The sequence below is a fragment of the Dipteris shenzhenensis genome, chromosome 6, assembly GCF_047967505.1.
Source record: "Dipteris shenzhenensis isolate YYH24624 ecotype China chromosome 6, Dip_SZ_1.0, whole genome shotgun sequence".
NCBI classification, from domain to species: domain Eukaryota; kingdom Viridiplantae; phylum Streptophyta; class Polypodiopsida; order Gleicheniales; family Dipteridaceae; genus Dipteris; species Dipteris shenzhenensis.
In genome coordinates, this window is record NC_141601.1 from 7,480,584 (window position 1) to 7,500,030 (window position 19,447).

Here is a 19,447-nt window from a genome sequence, read left to right on the forward strand (position 1 = left end):
TGTGTTCTTCTTATTGATTCAATTCAATTCAACTCACATGGCTCTCGTTCACTCTCTTGAGCATCCTCAAAGATCTCAGGTTCAAATGCATCACGGCAAACTCAGGCATGTTGTGTTAACATATTGAGCTCCTTCATAACTTCTTAAACTAGCCCACATCCTATTAAGAAGAGGAGCCAATAGTTGCAATCTTTTTAGCCATCAAAAGGACAGTTATAGCTTCTTCCATAGCAACCCTTTCTTCTTTGATTGTTTCCTCCATGTGTGCTATGGGTTGTTCATCTCCATGTTCTAGAGCATCCAAAGGTTTCTATAGAGGCTATAAATGTTTATCTTCAACATGCTATAAAGTGCCCATTATTGGTGATGATAGTAGCTCTTATAAATTGCTATCAGTCAACAACCATAGTAGCAACCCTTCAAACACTTCCTGCAAACCTACAGAAATCTTATAAACTACTATCAATCAACAACCATAGTAGCAACCCTTCAAAGACTTCCTATGAACCTATAGAAAGCTATTCTTTATTAGCTAATTTGAGTTTTCTGCAATATAACATCCGATAACGACAAAAATCCTTTGAGTATGAGGACTGTACAGATGGTATCCCTTTATTTAAGTGTTATAGCTAACAAATATACATTTCATAGCCTTGTCATTTTTAGCTTATATCTCACTTCTCAGTCACGTGCTAAGGCACATGTGCATATGCCATGCGACCAAACACTCTTAGCTAATCCATCTTGGGTTTCCTATCATGCTAAGCCTCAAAGGTTGTGGCTTTCCTCAAGGCTTTGGATGGGCAATCTATTCAAACATGTGCCACAAACATATTGGATTTCATCCAAAATCTATGAGGTAGTATTTGTTGAGATATGGTGCCATGTGCACATAATTAGAGGCTAAGTTATGGTATGGGAATGTATTAAAGTAGCCACCGTAGGATGTGGACTACATGATGTGAAGATGTGAAGCAAGGACATCCACTAGGAGAGATGTGGATCAGAGGATCCCACAGGTGTTGACTATTCTAAGGGATCTCTCTATATAAGAAGCCTATCATGTATTGTTGATTACACATTCTACTATAGATTGAGTGTTTCCCACTTGGTGTCTCTCTCCTCATGTTTTTCCATACTTGGTTTGATCCTCCATGATATTTATGCTCATTGAATGATAGATTAGGCTAGTATGATCCGCACTTTGACATGGTATCAGAGCTATTGCTTTTAGTAAGAATTGAGCCACCACTTCTTGACCATTGGCTTCACCATTTGCATTCCCCTCATTCTTATTATCAGTGGACTCTCTTGAATCATCTTCATCTTTTGGGTTGAGGCCAAGTTCTGCCAAGACGGCTTCAAGCTCAGCCACAGTTCTTTCTTCTTCAACTCTTTCTTTGACAGTTGCCTATCTGGCTCTCGTGCAGAAGTTGCTACGATAGGTACAGACCTTACATCATCATCCAATTCAATTGCTTCAGTCCTTAGTTCTTCTTCAGTCTCTTCATCAACTTCCTCCTCAGCCTCGTCATCTCCTTCACTCTCCTCTCCTTGACTCATATCCTCTCGAGAGATGTCGGTAGCCTTTGCCAGTTGATCCGAACCCCACAATGGTAGGGGCAAAGCAGGAGTTGCCAAAAAAAAAAAAAGGTCATCATCTTCACAATCCACCCAGGACTTCACAAAGATGGGCGTGGGAGTCCAAACTTGGGGAATGGAGTGCTTGAGAGAGGAATTCTTGGCAGAGTTGCTCTTCTCCTTGTCGGATCTGCTAGTTTTCTGGTAACGGCTTTTGAGTGTGGGTTTGCATGGCTCAATGGGTTGTCTTGGAACGTTGGGTATGCATGGCTCAATAGGTCATCTTGGAATTTTCGGTGCCAAAACTGATACAATTCTTTGGAACTAGCAAACTACACATCATTACCATAATCACTAATTACTTCTTGATTTAGACTAGTCATTTGATGTGGACCTTGGGTAGATGGCAAGGTCTAGCTATTGTAATGAGGTGTGTCTTAGCTTGGTAGGGCTTTATTCAAATTCCATTGAAGATCTTGGGGATGAATTGTCCCTATAGATATGATAATTGCACTATCCCCTTATTAGAACTTCAATGATAATGTAGGGTAATTCCATTTGAGCTTGAGATTGGGCTTAAGAGGACCTAGCTTGGTGTTATATAATAGGACAAGCATTCCTTTCTTCAAGTTATTGGGCACAATGTGCCTATCATACCAAGCTTTCCTTGCCTATTGATTGCCTTGTTGTGACCAAGCTTCTTAAATATAGAATGAATCCAGATTATGCAAAACAAGTGAAAGAAGAGATAGACAAGTTGCTGAGAGTAGGATTCATCTATCCTCTTACACATGTTACATGGCTATCACCCATTGTAATTGTCCCCAAGAAGAATGGAAAACTCAAAATCTGTATTAATATAGAAAGCTCAATGCTGCTACCATTACTTATCCTTTTCCTCTACCATTTTGTGATTCTTTGTTAGATGTTGTGTCAGGTCATGAGATTATAGTTTTCTTGATGGATTCAGTGGTTACAACCAAATTGAGATGGCACCTGAGGATAAAGATAAAATTGCATTTGTTACAAAATGGGGAGTATTTGCTTCCAATGTGATGACCTTTGGACTCAAGAATGCTCCACCAACGTTTTAGAAATACATTCAAGAAGTATTTGCTAACTATCTTACAAGTTTTATGAAGTTTTCTTGATGATTTTTCAATTTTTGGCAAAAGGATGGAGCACTTGCATCATTTGGCCTTATGCTTTGCAAAATGTAGGTTGGCTGGACTCAGCCTTAATTCTACCAAATGTGCATTTGCTGTTAGCAGAGGCATTCTCCTTGGACATATCATCTCTCAACAAGGTATGGAGATAGATCCCAACAAGGGATCTTCTATCCAAAAAGCCAAGCCACCCAAAAATATAAAGCAACTTCAGAGATTTAATGGTCAAATCAAGTGGCACTATAGATTTCTTAAATATTTAGCTGATATATGTTATCCACTTACAAAATTGACAAGAGAAACGGAACCCTACATTTGAGGTGAACCACAAGAGTATGCCTTCAACATATTGAAGAAGATGTTAATGCTTTCTTCTATCCTCCAACCTCCATATTGGACTCTCCCATTTGAAGTTTTTGTTGATGCTTCAGATACAGCTATGGGTGTAGTCCTTATGCAGCAAAAAACAACTGAATGGTTTAGACCTATGTATCATGCGAGCAGAATTCTAACAAAACATGAGAAAAACTATGCAATCACAAAGAGAGAAGCCCTAGGCTCTTGTTGCAAGAATTTGACTATAGCATTGTACATAAACCTGGAAAGCAACATGCCATTGCTGATTATTTGAGCAAGCTAACATTAGGGGAAGCTCCAACAAGTATACCTGAGGCGAGCATTTTCATGGTAAGAATTGAGGAACCCCTAAACTAGTATGATAAGATGCTCTTTTTTCTTACTGATGGATTGATTCTTGAAACATTAAGTAGAGATCAAAGGAAAAAACTTGTTTTACAAAGCAGGCCATTTTTTGTTATTGCTGGTGTTTTATATAGAAGGGGAATTGACCAAGTCATTAGAAGATGTGTGCAAGATCATGAACAAAAGGCTGTCCTGGCAGAAGCTCATGGAGGAGTAGCAGGAGGACATTTCTTTGGAGACATTACAGGTAAGAAAATCTTGCAAGCTGGTTTATGGTGGCCTACTATGTTAAAAGATGCTCACAATTATGCAAAGGCATGTTTAGCATGCCAGAGGAATGATAGACCACTTGATACTCATAGAATGCCTCATCATCCCATTCTCCCTTTGGGACCATTCCAAAAGTGGTCGCTAGACTTTATTGGTCCTATCAAACCTTTTGAAGACATCAATAAGAGAACCATTGGACATTTTTTCATTGGATGCCTTTAATTTCCTTTGTTATTAATGTCTTCAATTTCTTGCAACTTTATTTTGGACCAAATTTTGGGTTGTGGTGCTTCTCTTTTGTGATATTGCTACCAAGAAGAAATAAACTATTTCAGTGGGCGAGAAGAATTGACTTATTTCTGTGGACAATATTGCTTTTTTGAAAACTAGATGCAAGGCTCTTGTCATTACCTGACATCACTCAAGATATGTTGTGATATTTTGTATGACACATGTCCTGCTAGAATTTTATATGACAGACTAAAAGCAACTGGTTACATGTAAAGAATTTAACTACTTATGTGGATATATTGCTCTTTGCCAAACTAAACCAAAAGTCGTTGTCATTACTTTGCATCATTACTCTTGGTGCAAAACCCTTTTAATGTACTGTTATGGATAAAATTGTCTAAGGAAAAAGGCATTAATATGTATGTGTGTTTGTATATGTGGCAATAGTATAATCAAATATGGTGTGCATAGGGCCCAAGGTTGAGGTGGCAAGGCATGACCATGTGCCACCCTTCCATGTAAGAGGACCCATAAGGTGTGTTGTACATAATCCATGATAGTAATATTATAAAATGCAAGGTGGCATGGCTCCTCCATGTGCCACCCCTCCACCTAGGATGCATTAAGTGAGATATGGCTCAAAGTCCATGAGAGAAGCAATATAAAATAGGTGGAGAGGGATATTATATTAAGTTATACCCTCCATATGAGATAGGCCCATGTGGGGGAGGTATAGAATACCAAGAGAGCTAGTTAAATAATGGGGAAAGTAGGATGAGGTGGCAAGATTCCTTGTGCCAACCCTCCACTTGTCCTCCTAGAGGTTTGAACCTATTATAAAATTGGAAAGAGACCAAGGGAGTATCATAGACTTGAGATATGGGGCTTGATTTATGTGGAAAATTGAGGCAAAGGGTTGTCGCACACAATTGAGAGTGCGTACCCACCTAGCCCACATGGGAGACTTTTCCACACACACCATGCATGTGGGAGGAGACATTAATGTGGAGAGACCCCCTCTTTTGGCTATAAAAGGAAGGGGCTATTCCTTGATGAGACACGCTCATTCTTGTAAAGCCACCTAGCTAGTATTTTGATATTTCCCTCTCATCCCTTCTTTCCAATAAAGTATGGATCACTTCCCTTGATGTCTACATCTCAACATTCCTCCTCCTATCATGTTCATGCTTCTCTTCCCCCTCTCCCTTTCCCCTTGTGTCATAGTCTCCCTTTTCCTTCCCTCCCCTTCTTATTCCTTTTTCACCCCTATGTCATCCCTTCGCCCTCATGCTCTCCTCTTCTCTATGGCCTTTGAGCGTCGCCATACTTAGTCTATAGCCTCTGGTCTCGTTTACATTTCCGGTTAAAAGTACACATGTCACATTTAGTCTCTCACATAAAATGAGATTACGGAATGTTTCCACTATCATTATCTTGAAGCTAGCTAACCTTGGAGCTCTTAAGAGGCCCTAGTTGAGTAGTGAAGCAAAGTAAGATATTCTCTATTCAACAAATGTTGTGATATCTTGTGTCAAATTCTTGTTTCATTTTAATGTTTTGTAGCTAGTATCATTGCATAATGTCATAAATAGTGTGACCCTTATGAAAAAACCTTAAACACAAATATGTTTTTTTGGAAAGGGGATTTCAAAGTTTTGTATGATGGGAGCATAGCCACTAGTTACAAAGCTACACATTTTGCATCATTCAAGTTACATTGTCATGTTTCGCTTTATTGGATATACCTGATTAAAACAATATACAACTCATACATGTTCTTATAAAGTGGGGTATTTTATAGTTTTATACACAGTACAATGGAGGCATATCCATTGCTTGAATGTTTTGGCATTGTGTGTCATGCACATCAAGAGCTTCAAGCTATGCTGTGTTTTTTAGAGGCATTTTTCAAGTTATGACAAGGTAGAGCAAAACTTAAACTCATACAAGTCCTTTTGAGATGCCCCTCCATCATACACTAATCATATGGTTAACATTACTAGTTGTGCATAGCTAGCCACTACCCATATATTTTGAGGATTAAAACTCGCAAAACTCGCAAAAATAACACTTGCAAACTGTCAAAACCCTGATTGAGGAGATTTATTACCAGTTTGCATTAGCCGGCTCATTTGACGATGGCTTCTTTTTGGAGAGACCATTGTTACCAAAGGACACCATATTGATGTCCATTCTTGGTGTCACTAGCTGTTAAGTCACCCTGATTCCTTTGTAGTGTATTCCCCACTGTGTGTTGTTTCTATTTGCTATGAGGCATGGCTGCTATCACAAGTTTATGGCCAAGAAGGTTTCCATATATTTCAAAAGCATGATGTTCACTGGTTTCTAATAGCATATTGGCCATGTCATTCATCAAAAGAGAACTCTTAAGGCTTCAGAACGTCGTAAAAGTGCTTGGGTTGTTGAGCACAAATCTAGTTCTTTTCTTTTCATCACTATCTTCTTAAAGAGGTTGCTCCATTGACACTCATTATCAAGAGGCTTGTTTGCAACTATTCGTCATTTGTTCCCAAAAAGTTGGTTTTAAAAATGATATTCCTTGATTGAAGGTTGCTTCCGTGGTAGTTTCTTGCATCCAATAGCCGGTGTCACTGATAATTTGCCAAGCTACTAGTTTTTCATTGCTCGATAGGAAGCACTATGCCAAGTTTCTTATTCTCCCTTCCCATAATTGCCAAAAGATTCTCTTCCTTCCTTTCTTCCATAGTGTTCTCAGGAGGTTGTGTTTATGCATCGCCAATTCTTGAGGAGAGTTTCTATTCACCATTGTAATGCTTTTGTTGACTTCTTAAAAACCCGTGGCTGGCTTTTTGAGGCTCTTGGTCTAAGGCAAGAGGCTTTGGAGCTCAGAATCGAGCATAGAATCATCCATGTTTATCCCATGACAAAGAGATAACTATGTAGATTACCTTTCATCATTCTTTTCTCCAAATTTCCTTTAAAGGTTCAAGGATGACTTAGATATAGACACGTGGTAGTTCAATAAAACTAGGAGGAAGAAGGGAATTTCACCTCCTCTTCCTTACCTGATAATATTCTCAAGATTTCTTGTACTTATTACCATGTCTCTGTAATAATCTAAAGACTTGTAATAAAGCTTTACTGGTAAATACTTCTTTTCCTAGTTTTTATCATTTGATGTTAGTGCAATACTCATACCTTTGTATTGAGGGGGAGTGTTGATATTATTACATCAAGGTGTCTAGAGGGGTAGAAATATCCATCATCTTGATTGGTTGGTGTTGATCTTGGATTGGATGATGGAGGCTTGGATGCCTATATGATAGGTGGTACCTTGTGGATCTTGTGTGGATCACAGGGAGCCTTGTCTATGAGGCTAATAGCTAATGCATAAACTTTGTGCTTTGGCTCTAATCTTGTGGTTCCCCATTGTTCTCTTCTTCCTTGTCCCACATTGTGGTTCTAGCTCTCTCCTCCTTCATCATCCTTCTTGACATAACCATCCATACATGAGTGCATCTCGTGTCTTGCAACTTGATCTATTATACAATCAATGAAAGGGATTGGAAATGAAGCTATTTTAGCATTGATGTTCCTATAATCCACACATGCTCAAAGCTTCCCATCCTTCTTGGGCACTAGCACCATTGGAAATATCCAATCGCTCTCATTGATTGCATAAATAAAGCATACTTGGATTAGTTGAAGAACCTCGGTGAATTACTTGGCATAATTTGAATTCATCCTATATCATTGCTGATGGATTGGCTTGGCATTCGAAATCAACAGAATCTAATGTTGGCATATCTTTAGTGGTATGCCCCATAAATTAGTGTAGCTCCAAGAAAATACATCTTCATATTTTAGGAAAAGAATCTTCATAGTAGCTGATCATCCCACCACATTTATGCTTACTACAACTGTGCATGGTTTTCCTTATTTGATCTCAGATTCATCTCCTAGGTTGGTTCTAGAACTAAGTTCTCAAAACCAAGCCAAGTTATGGCTATTCAAGGCTCAGCTAGTTGTTGTTCCTTGGTCACATCCTCAATGAAACTGTCAGGCATAGATGTTTTTTCTCTTCCATCTTTTCTTCTTTTATTTCTATTTGATCTTGGTATCTACTTGGAAAAGATCTATTTCCCCCATAATCGATTCCATTAGCTGAGACTCTACATCCTATGGAAACTAACCATCCACTTCCAAGTCTTTGCATTGATAGCTACTCAATACCTTGCTCGGATTGGTTGGGATTGGCACCTTAGCAGCCCCAATCTTGATTTCCATAATCTTAGAACCCCAATCATGTAATACTTTGGTGTATGCGATAACAATGGATACGCATTCATATCCATAGCAATGACAATTAGAATCACCATGTAATGCAATCCTCCAATCAAGATAACCCCATTTGAGAGCATGCCTTTGGATTCCATGGGTCTCTAGTCTACCATACATACTTGGAATGGAGAAGGCTTCACGTTATTGAGTTTAAACCATTTAACCATGGTTTTTTAAATAATATTTATCATGAGCCACCATCTACAATGACACTTGGTTGCTTTGCTTCTTGATTTTAATGGTAACAACCAGGACAACCTCATCGACGGTTGGGATATTAATGTCTAGAATGGTGACGAGGGGACCCAATACTAGTGGTGGTGGCTTCTACTTGACATTGAGCTACTCAAGGAGGAATTCTAAAAAATAAGGAGAAATTTGTAATAGCTTCAACCATTGTGAGGCTTACCTTCTTGTTATGGAGTGTTTCCCATGTTTGGGTCATTTCTAGGATAGAGTCATTAGACTAGCTTACTCGAGCTAGTACTTTCTTGTTGATGCTTCACTTGGCTTATTTGGCTATGGAACTAGGTTTTGCTTGGGTGGTTGTTCAGCCTTTCTGTAGAACCGCAAGATGCACTACATTCCATCACAATAGAAAAAAGACAAATGCCTGTGACAACGGACAATTCCAGGCATCATTTTGTGTAGTGGGTATGTCTTCTTTTATAGTCTTCCAAAGCTTTTGATGCATCAACAGGAGATACCTCATTTGTGTAGACCAGGTGTGAAATCCTTCCCGATGAACTTCTCAACAATTGGGGTGCATATAGCCATTGCAAAGGTCTTTCTAGTTGGAGAAACTTTCAAATCTAGTAGTGTCTAATTGCATGCAATGAAATTGACTTGACAAGCACGTAGAGCTCAAAAAGACGATCATTTTCCTTTTTGGAGCACGTGCAAATTCTTCCTGAATTAGAAGTTATGGCTTGTCAAAGTTTTATGAAGAGGGGTCCAATTGATGATGTGGTTCAGGGGTTCATATGCTGCATGTAGGACTATGCTTACAAAGGGAATGTGCTTAGGTGGCACTACTGACTATGCATGCTAATGCGGCATAACTGACTCTAACTCTAACCATGGTGGGTTAAGTTAACCATACCAAGATTGAGTCTTATCTACCACATGGATGATGACATGGAAATTCCATGTGTCCTAAGGTTGTTAACCTTTGTAGAAAAGGCTTTGCAGGGAGCTCCACGATCGGATTGCACAGCTTCTTCGATGTTTTGGAGGCAGTTGAAGCAAGTAGTGCATCAGTGGAGCAACTGAGCATCCATGTAGAAGAGAAACTTTGACAGGAGGAATTACTGGATAGAGCTTCTCATAGGAGAGGACTTGCATAGCGTTGCTGGGAGGTGTCTATGGCCTCGTCGCCTCAACTTGCCAGTGGCTCCTCTGCCAGACTAAACCCTTCAGTAGAACTTGTGCAAACGTCAATTCCCTTTGCCCAATCGAGTTTTTGCAGGCGGCTAGTGGAAGAGGTCATAGATAGATACTGTGGGGTCGGTCTATCACAACGAATAGCAGTGGTGGCAGTTGGTTGCTCCTCCTATGCCCATCGAAGGCTTAGCCAGGCTGCTATGATATAGAGAGCCATGAGTTACAAGGTGCAAGGCAGAGGAGTCGGGAGCTTGCTGGAGGCTATTGTAGAGCCGGCTGAGTGGAGCGTCTTGGGTGATCAAAGACATTGTAGTTGTCTTTGTTGTAGAGTCATCTTGAGGATAATGCCATTGGTGCCATCCTCCATGATGTTGAGGAGAATGGCAGAAGTGCCATTCATCACATGGACTACAGAGAATCGCACCAGTGCCATTCTCCTAATGTGAAGGTTATAACATGAGATTTTTCTAATGGAAAATTTAGAGGACTAGTGTTATTTATTACATGGATTGTGGGTGATGGCACCAATGCCATTCTCCATTCTCAATGTGTCATTCTCCAAATAATAATATGATGTTGTGGTGAATGGCACTGGTCCAAAATGTCATCTAACCTCCTAGAGAATGGCACTGATGCCAATTAGTATGTGAGTATGTGTAGAATGGCACTGGTGCCATGTATCACATGGATTGCACAATATGTCACTAGTGCCACTCTCCAAATGTCAAGATTGTCATGGATCATGGTTGGAAGAATGGCACTGGTGCCATTGTCCACAATATCACATGATTATGTTGGATCACGGAACCAATGCCAATGATCTTTTGATTTGGGATTTTTTATTTGCCAATAATCATATGATGCCAATGATCTCTAAATAATCTATTGAAGAATGGAAATAATGTCAATCTTCATGTGAGTTGTGGAGAATGGCACAGGTACCATCCTCCATGAGAATATGTGGAGAATTGCATTGTTGCCATCCTCCACGTTGTTGTGGAGAATGGCACCAGTGCCATTCATTGCATGGATTGCAGAGAATGGCACAAGTTCCATTCTACAGAGGATTTTGGATAGTGGCATCAATGTGAATCTCCATTCTCAATGTGATAAGTCTCACTCATGCCATTCTCTAAATAATCATATGGTGTTGTGGAAAATGGTACCAGTGCCACTATCTAAATAATCATATGGTGTTGTGTACAATGATACCGGTGCTACTCTCCAACCATCCTAGGCTAAGCTCCACATGGATTGCACAGAATAGCATTGGTTCCATTCTCCAAATTTCAAGGTTGTCATAGATGATGGTTAAAGAATGGCACTAGTGGCATTGTCCACGACACCATACGATTACATGGAGAATGGCACTAGTGCGAGTCACCACATGGATTTTGGAGAATGGCACTGGTGCCACACTCCAAATCTACAAAACTGATCTTTTGAAGGATGTCAATTATGCCAATCCTAATGTGATTTGTGGAGAGTGGCACTAGTGCCATCCTCCATGAGTATTTGTGGAGAATGGCAATGGTGCCATCCTCCATGATATTGTGGAGAATGGCACCAATGCCATTCCTCACATGGATTGTGGACCATTCATAACATGGATTGTGCCATTCATCCTCCATGATGTTGTGGAGAATGGCACCAATTCCATTCATCCATGGTGTTTGTGGAGAATGGCATTGCTGCCATTTATCACACACATTGCATAAAATGGATATGATGCCATTCTTGATATGTCATAGTTGTCACAAGTCTTGTTAGAGAATGGCACTCTTGCCATTCTCCACTACACCATATGATTATGTGGGGAATGGAACTAGTGCCATTCATCACATGGAGAATGGATAATGGCATTCATGCCATTCTCCAAAAGATTCTATGATGTTGTGAAGAGTGCCACCAATGTCATTGCACACATGGATTGTGAGTTTGTGGAGAAAGGCACTAGTGCCATCCTCTATGAGAGTTTGAGGATAATGCCACTGGTGCCGTCCTCCATGATCTTGATGAGAATGGCACAAATGCCATTCATCACATGGATTGCAGAGAATGGGAGCATTGACATTCTCCTAATGTGAAGGTTATAACATGAGAGTCTTCTCATGGAAATTTTAGAGGACCAGCGTCATTCATTACATGGATTGTGGATGATGGCACCAATGCCATTCTCTCTCCTCAATGTGTCATTATCCAAATAATAATATGATGTTGTGATGAATGGCACCAGTGCCATTCTCTAAAATGTCATCTGACCTTCTAGATAATGGCACTGATACTAACCAATATGTGAGTATGTGTAGAATGGCATTGGTGCCATGTATCACATGGACTCCACAATATGGCACTAGAGCCACTCTCTAGATGTCAAGGTTGTCACAGATCATAGTTGGAGAATGGCACTGGTGCCATTGTCCACAATATCATATGATTATGTGGATCATGGAACCAATGCCAATTATCTTGTGATTTGTGATTTGTGATTTTCATATGACTTGTGGAGAAATGGCATAGGTACCATCCCCCAAGAGAATTTATGGAGAATTTCATTGGTTCCATTCTCCACATTGTTGTGGAGAATGGCATTAGTGCCGTTCATCACATGGATTGCAGAGAATGGCACAAGTGCCATTCTACAAAGGATTTTGGATAGTGGAACCAATGCCAATATTTATTCTCAATGTGATAAGTGGCTTCTGTGCCATTCTCTAAATAATCATATGGTGTTGTGGAAAATGGTAACAGTGCCACTCTCTAAATAATCATATGGTGTTGTGGACAATGTTACTGGTTCTACTCTCCAACCATCTTATTTTAGGCTCCACAAGGATTGCACAAAATGGCATTGGTACCATTATCCATACGTCAATGTTATCCTAGATGATGGTTAGAAAATGGCACTAGTGGCATTGTCCACAATACATATGATTACATGGAGAATGGCACTAGTTCCAATCATCCCATGGATTTTGGAGAATAGCATCAATGTAGAATGGCACTGCTACGATACTCCAAATCTTCAACTGATCTTTTGAAGAAGTTCAATGACACCAATCCTAATGTGATTTGTGGAGAATGGCACTAGTGCCATCCTCCATGAGGATATGTGGAGAATGGCATTGGTGTCATCCTCCATGATGTTGTGGAGAATGGCACCTGTGCCATTCGTCACACATAGATTGTGGACCATTCGGATTGTGCCATTCATCCTCCATGATTTTGTGGAGAATGGCACTAGTTCTATTCATCCATGATGTTTGTGGAGAATGGCATTGGTGCCATTTATCACATACATTGCATAAAATGGATATGGTGACATTCACCAGATGTCACGGTTGTAACAGGTCATGGTTAGAGAATGGCACTCTTACCATTTTCCACAACATCATATGATTATGTGGAGAATGGAACCAATTCCATTCATCACATGGATAATGGAGAATGGCATTCATGCCATTCTCCAACAATTATATGATGTTGTGAAGAATGCCACTAATATCATTGAACACATGGATTGTGAGTTTGTGGAGAATGGCACTAGTGCCATCCTCTGTGAGAGTTTGAGAATAATGCCATTGGTTCCATCCTCCATGATCTTGAGGAGAATGGTACAAGTGCCATTCATCACATGGATTACAAAGACCATCCATCACATGGATTGCAAAGAATGGGAGCAGTGCCATTCTCCTGATGTGAAGGTTATGACATGAGAGTTTTCTCATGGAAAATTTAGAGGACCAACATCATTCATTACATGGATTGTGGATGATGGAACCAATGCCAATATCTCTTCTCAATGTGTCATTATCCAAATAATAATATGATGTTGTGATGAACGACACCAGTGCCATTCTCCAAAATGTCATTTGACCTTCTAGAGAAAAACACCGATGCCAATCAGTATGTGAGTATGTGTAGAATAGCATTGGTGCCATGTATCACATGGATTGCACAATATGGCATTGGAGCTACTCTCCAGATGTCAAGGTTGTCAATGGCACTGGTGCCATTGTCCACAATATCATATGATTATGTGGATCATGGAACTAATGCCAATGATCTTGTGATTTGCCAATAATAATATAATGCCAATGATCTATAAATAATCTATTGAAGAATGGCAATGGTGCCAATCTTCATGTGACTGGCACAGGTACCATCCTCCATGAGAATTTGTGGAGAATTACACTAGTACCATCCTCCACATTGTTGTGAAGAATGGCACTAATGCCATTCATCACATGGATTGTAGAAAATGGCACAGGTGCCATTTTACATAGGATTTTGGATAGTGGCACCAATTCCAATCTCCATTATCAATGTGATAACTGGCACTTGTTCCATTCTCTAAATAATCATATGGTATTGTGGAAAATGGTACCAGTGCCACTCTCTAAATAATCATATGGTGTTGTGGATAATGGTACCTATGTTACTCTCCAACCATCATGTGTTAGGCTCCACATGGATTGCACAGAATGTCACTAGTGCCATTCTCCAAATGTCAAGGTTGTCATAGATAATGGTTAGAGAATGGCACTGGTGGCACTGTCCATGACACCATATGATTACATGGAGAGTGGCATTAGTGGTAGTCATCACATGGATTTTGGAGAATGGCAGTAGTGCCATACTCCAAATCTTCAACTGACCTTTTGAAGAATGTCAATGATGCCAATCCTAATGTGATTTGTAGAGAATGGCACTAGTGCCATCCTCCATGATGATTTGTGGAGAATGGCACTAGTGCCATCATCTATGATGTTGTGGAGAATGGCACCAATGCCATTCATCACATGCATTGTGGACCATTCATCACATGGATTGTGCCATTCATCCTTCATGATGTTGTGGATAATGGAACCGGTTCCATTCATCCATGATGTTTGTGGAGAATGGAACTAGTCCCATTTATCACATGCATTGGATAAAATGGTTATGGTGCCGTTGTCCAAATGTCACAGTTGTCATGGGTAATGGTTAGAGTGGTTAGAGAATGGCACTGGTGCCATTTTACACCACCATATGATTATGTGGAGAATGGGACCAATGAAACTCATCACATGGAGAATGGATAATGACATTGGTGCCATTCTCCCCAACAATTATATGATGTTGTGAAGAATGCCACCAATGCCATTGAGCAAATGGATTGTGAGTTTGTGGAGAATGGCAATAGTGCCATCCTCCATGAGAGTTTGAGGATTATGCCACTGATGCCATCCTCCATTATGTTAAGGAGAATGACACAAGTTCCATTCATCACATGGATTATAGAGAATGGTAGCAATGCCATTCTCCTGATGTGAAGATTATCAAATGTGAGTTTTCTCATAGAAAATTTAGAGGACCAGTGCCATTCATTACATGAAGGATAGCACCAATGTCATTCTCCATTCTCCACAACATCAAGTGGTTAGTTTGAGAATGGCACCAGTGCCACTCATCACCTGGAGAATGGAGATAGAAAATTCTTAGAGAAATATGCATGCTTTAATGAATATTTTGTTGAGATCCATTCATGGATTCTGGAGATTGGCACCAATGCGATTCTCCAAAAAACCACAAGGGGATTGGCACTAGAGCCATTTTGATGGGATTGGCCACATTGTTAAAATATTATGGTGATAACATCAAAATACCAAGTTAGATAGACAAAACCTTAGCGAGAATGGTTATGCTTCCATTCTCTAGATGTCAAGATTGTCACAAATGATGGTTAGAGATTGGAACTAGACCATTGTCTTGAACACCATATGATTATATTGAAAATGGCACCAATTCCATTAATCACATGGATTGAGGAGAATGGCACGAATGCCATTCTCCATCCTCCACATGATGAATGGCATTGGTGCCATTCTCCAAAAATTCATATTATGTTGTGTTCCAAAACTTTAACTAATCTCGTGAAGAATATCCCAACAAAAATTTGAGGAAGGCCTCATGAGTAGGTAAAGAAGACACCCTCATGACACTTTCTAAAGTAAAGAAGACACCCTCAATTGCATCATTATGTCAAAAGATTGAGCCATAGTGTCAAATCATGCATATGGTCAAAATATTATGGCCATATGATTAAATAATAGGCCAAATCATCAAAACTTTAGTCATATGGTGATTAATCTTGTGGATTCCACAGAATTGTTGTGGTCTCATTCTCTAGATGTCAAGGATGTCACAGATGATGGTTAGAGAATGGCACTAGTGCCATTGTCCACAACACCATTTGATTATATTGAGAACAGCCCCAGTCCCATTATTCACATGGATTATGGAGAATGGAACCAGTGCCATTCTCCATTCTCCATGTGATGAATGGCATTGGTACCATTCTCCAAATATTCATATAATGTTGTGGAGAATGGCACCATTGCCATTCTCCAAAACTTCAATTGATCTGGTGAAGAATACCCCAAAATTTTTTATGAAGGCCTCATGAGTATGTAAAGAATGCACCCTCATGATAGTCTCATGGATTGCACACAATGGTTCTAGTACCGTTCTCTAGATGTCAATGTTTTCATAGATGATGGTTAGAGAATGGCACTAGTGCCATTGTCCACAACTTCATATGACTATATTGAGAATGGCACTAGTGCCATTGTCCACAACTCCATATGATTATATTGATAATGGTACCAGTGCCATTAATCACATGGATTGAGGAGAATGGCAGTAGTGCCATTATCCACTCTCCAATAATGAAGAATATCCCAAAAAAAGTTGAGGAAGGCCTCATGAGTAGGTAAAGAATACAACCTCATTTGCATATTGTCAAAAGACTAAGCCATAGGGTAAAATCTTTGGCAAATGGTCAAAAGATCATGCCATATGGTCAAAATATTAGGCCAAATGGCCAAAGTATTTAGCCATATTGTGATAACTTGTGAAGAGTTTCATGGCCAAAACTTTTGAATATGGTAAAAATCAATTGCATATGGTCAAAGGATTCAGGCATAGGGTCAAATATTCGGCAAAGGGTCAAAAGATCATGCCATATGGTGATAACTTGGGAAGAGTTTCATGGTCAAATCTTTTGCAAATGGTAAAAATCAATTGCATGTGGTCAAAGGATTGAACCATGGGGTCAAATCTTTCACAAATGGTCAAAAGATCATGCCAGATGGTCAAAATATTATGGCCATGTGATTAAATTATAACAATCAAAAGGTCAAAATATCAAGCCAAATAGACAAAACCTTAGCCATATGGTGATAAATCTCATGGATTGCATAGAATGGTTATAGTGCGATTGATAATGGATATAGAATGGCACTGGTGCCATTATCCACAACACCATACGATTATATTAAGAATGGCACCAGTGCCATTCTCCATTCTCCATGCGATGAATGGCATTGGTGCCATTCTTAAAATATTCATACAATGTTGTGATCCACAACTTCAACTAATATCGTGAAGAATATCCCAACAAAAAATTCTAGGAAGGCCTCATGAGTAGGTAAAGAAGACACCTCATGAGTAGATAAAAAAGACACCGTCGTGAGTACATAAAGAAGACACATGTGGTCAAAATCATAGGTAGATTGTCAAAAGATTGCGCCATAGTGTCAAATCATAGACATATGGCCAAAATATTGAGCCATAAGGTCAAATCCTTGGCAAATGATCAAAACTTTAGCCATATGGTGATTACTAGTGAAGAGCAACCTGGCCAAATCTTTTGCATATGGTAAAAATCAATTGCATATGGTCAAAAGATTGAGCCATGTGGTCAAATATTTGGCAAATGGGGAAAAGTTCATGCATATGGTCATAATATTAGGCCAAATGGTCAAAACTTTAGCCATATCGTGATTAATCTCATTGATTGCACACAATGCTTCTGGTGCCATTCTCTAGATGTTAATGTTGTCACAGATGATGGTTAGATGATGGTTAGAGAATGGCACTGGTGGCATTTTCAACAACATCATATGATTATATTGAGAATTCCAGTAGTGCCATTAATCACATGGATTGAGGAGAATGGCAATAGTGCCACTCTCCATTCTCCACCTGATGAATGGAATTGGTGCCATTCTCCAAATATTCGTATAATTCTCTCTCTCTCTCTCTCTCTCTCTCTCTCTCTCTCTCTACCTCTCTCTCTCAATCGGTCAAAACTTTAGCCATATGGTGTGTTGAAGGCATAGTCTCCACCCCACATGGACACTTACCATGGGATAGGATAAATACACCTCTGGTAAGAGGAAGTTACTAGAAGAAAGTAGTGGGATCATTTTGTAACTATAGGGACAGTTATAACTGTCCCTAACAGCACTCCTTAGTGGCATGATCCACCACATAATGTTTTGGACTATGACTATTACATTTTGAAACTTACAGTTGCCTTACAATAGTTGAACTGATCTCAGATGGTTATATAAACCTTGTATCAGTTCCTGTTGAAGAGAGGTGTTGACTTGATGTATTCTCTGCTAAAACATAATATACAAGAAACATACTACCTTTGCAAGGTTTCCTCTTGTGATAGCTTTGTAGTCTGATTACTTTTCAATTATACTCCAACTAGTGGCACCTTGTTGTCAAGAGTGGAGATGTGTTTGTGTTTTTCACTTGTTTGAAGACACTCTGAACACTATTGGCAATCCTATCAGCGTTCCTACTCAGAATTGCCAATTTTTGCTCACAACAAAACAAGCAACACTGTCAATTACGACGTGATACAATAGAGAAACATACAAACTGCAACTCTGAAAACATCAAAGCTTCCAACAGCATCGTAAGATCACACCTACATGCACAAAGCTGGCAAATACACCAACGATTACAAATGACATTATAAACCACATATGGTAGCTGGTGTCGAAAAGCAGTAGTACTTGAGCAATGCTCAAATGTTAGAAAGGAAATCTTTAAGCAACTTGCACGTCACCCGAAACTCTATCCTAGTGAATACGCTAGTAGAGGAAGACCTCATAGCCATGGTTGTAAGACACGTTAAGACACGACACATTAGACACGCTTCAGACATGAGTGTCAAAAGTGTCTTAAAGATAAGACACATAAGACACGCCATTGTGGTTATAATAATAAATATTTAATTAATATATGTATAAGTATACAAATGTACAACTTGCTAGCATAGCTAGCTGCTAGATTCTAGAAGTACAATAAGCTACACTTAAATAATGCAAGAAGAAACAATGCACTTGTACAATGTAGTTAAGAGTGAAGACTTGTCACTCAAGTCTTAAAAGTTAAAGTTAAGACTCATGGCTGAAGAGCTCGCAAGTTTTGAGTACTTAAAGGTTTAGATTAATAATTGAATCTTGTCACATGTGACATGAATGAAAACTGCATCTCGATACATATAATTGAAAGGAAGCTTTCGACTCTCAAGACTCAAATCTGTGAAGATTCATCCTAATCTGAATCTATCAGGTCATTGCCACCGCTAGATCCAAAGTCACCATCAATAATAGCATGGCTAAGTCAAACTCAATGTGTGTTGTTACTCCCCACCCACCCAAAAAAAAAAAAAAAACACGAGTGTCTTAAGGTGTCTTAAGGTAAGACACGTGTCTTAAGTGTCTTATCATAAGACACGAGTGTCTTAACAACCATGCTCATAGCAATAATTCAGCAATACGTGCACATCCGTATTATAAAGCAATACTCTACCAAAGCGAGCTTCGATGAGGCTCAATATAGTTGTCATTAAGAATCAACTGCAGGAGCAATCATTTTAATCCAGAAAGGCTCAAAGCTTCAAGCTGCAACTCATAAAGAAAGACCTTGACAAAAGCAACAACAAG

General features: G+C 39.5%; 1 pseudogene; it reads right to left on the reverse strand.

Annotated features, from left to right (window-relative positions):
- Window positions 1–1,187: 1,187 nt before the first annotated feature.
- Window positions 1,188–19,447, reverse strand: part of LOC147900718 (uncharacterized) — a 36,913-nt pseudogene continuing 18,653 nt past the window's right edge.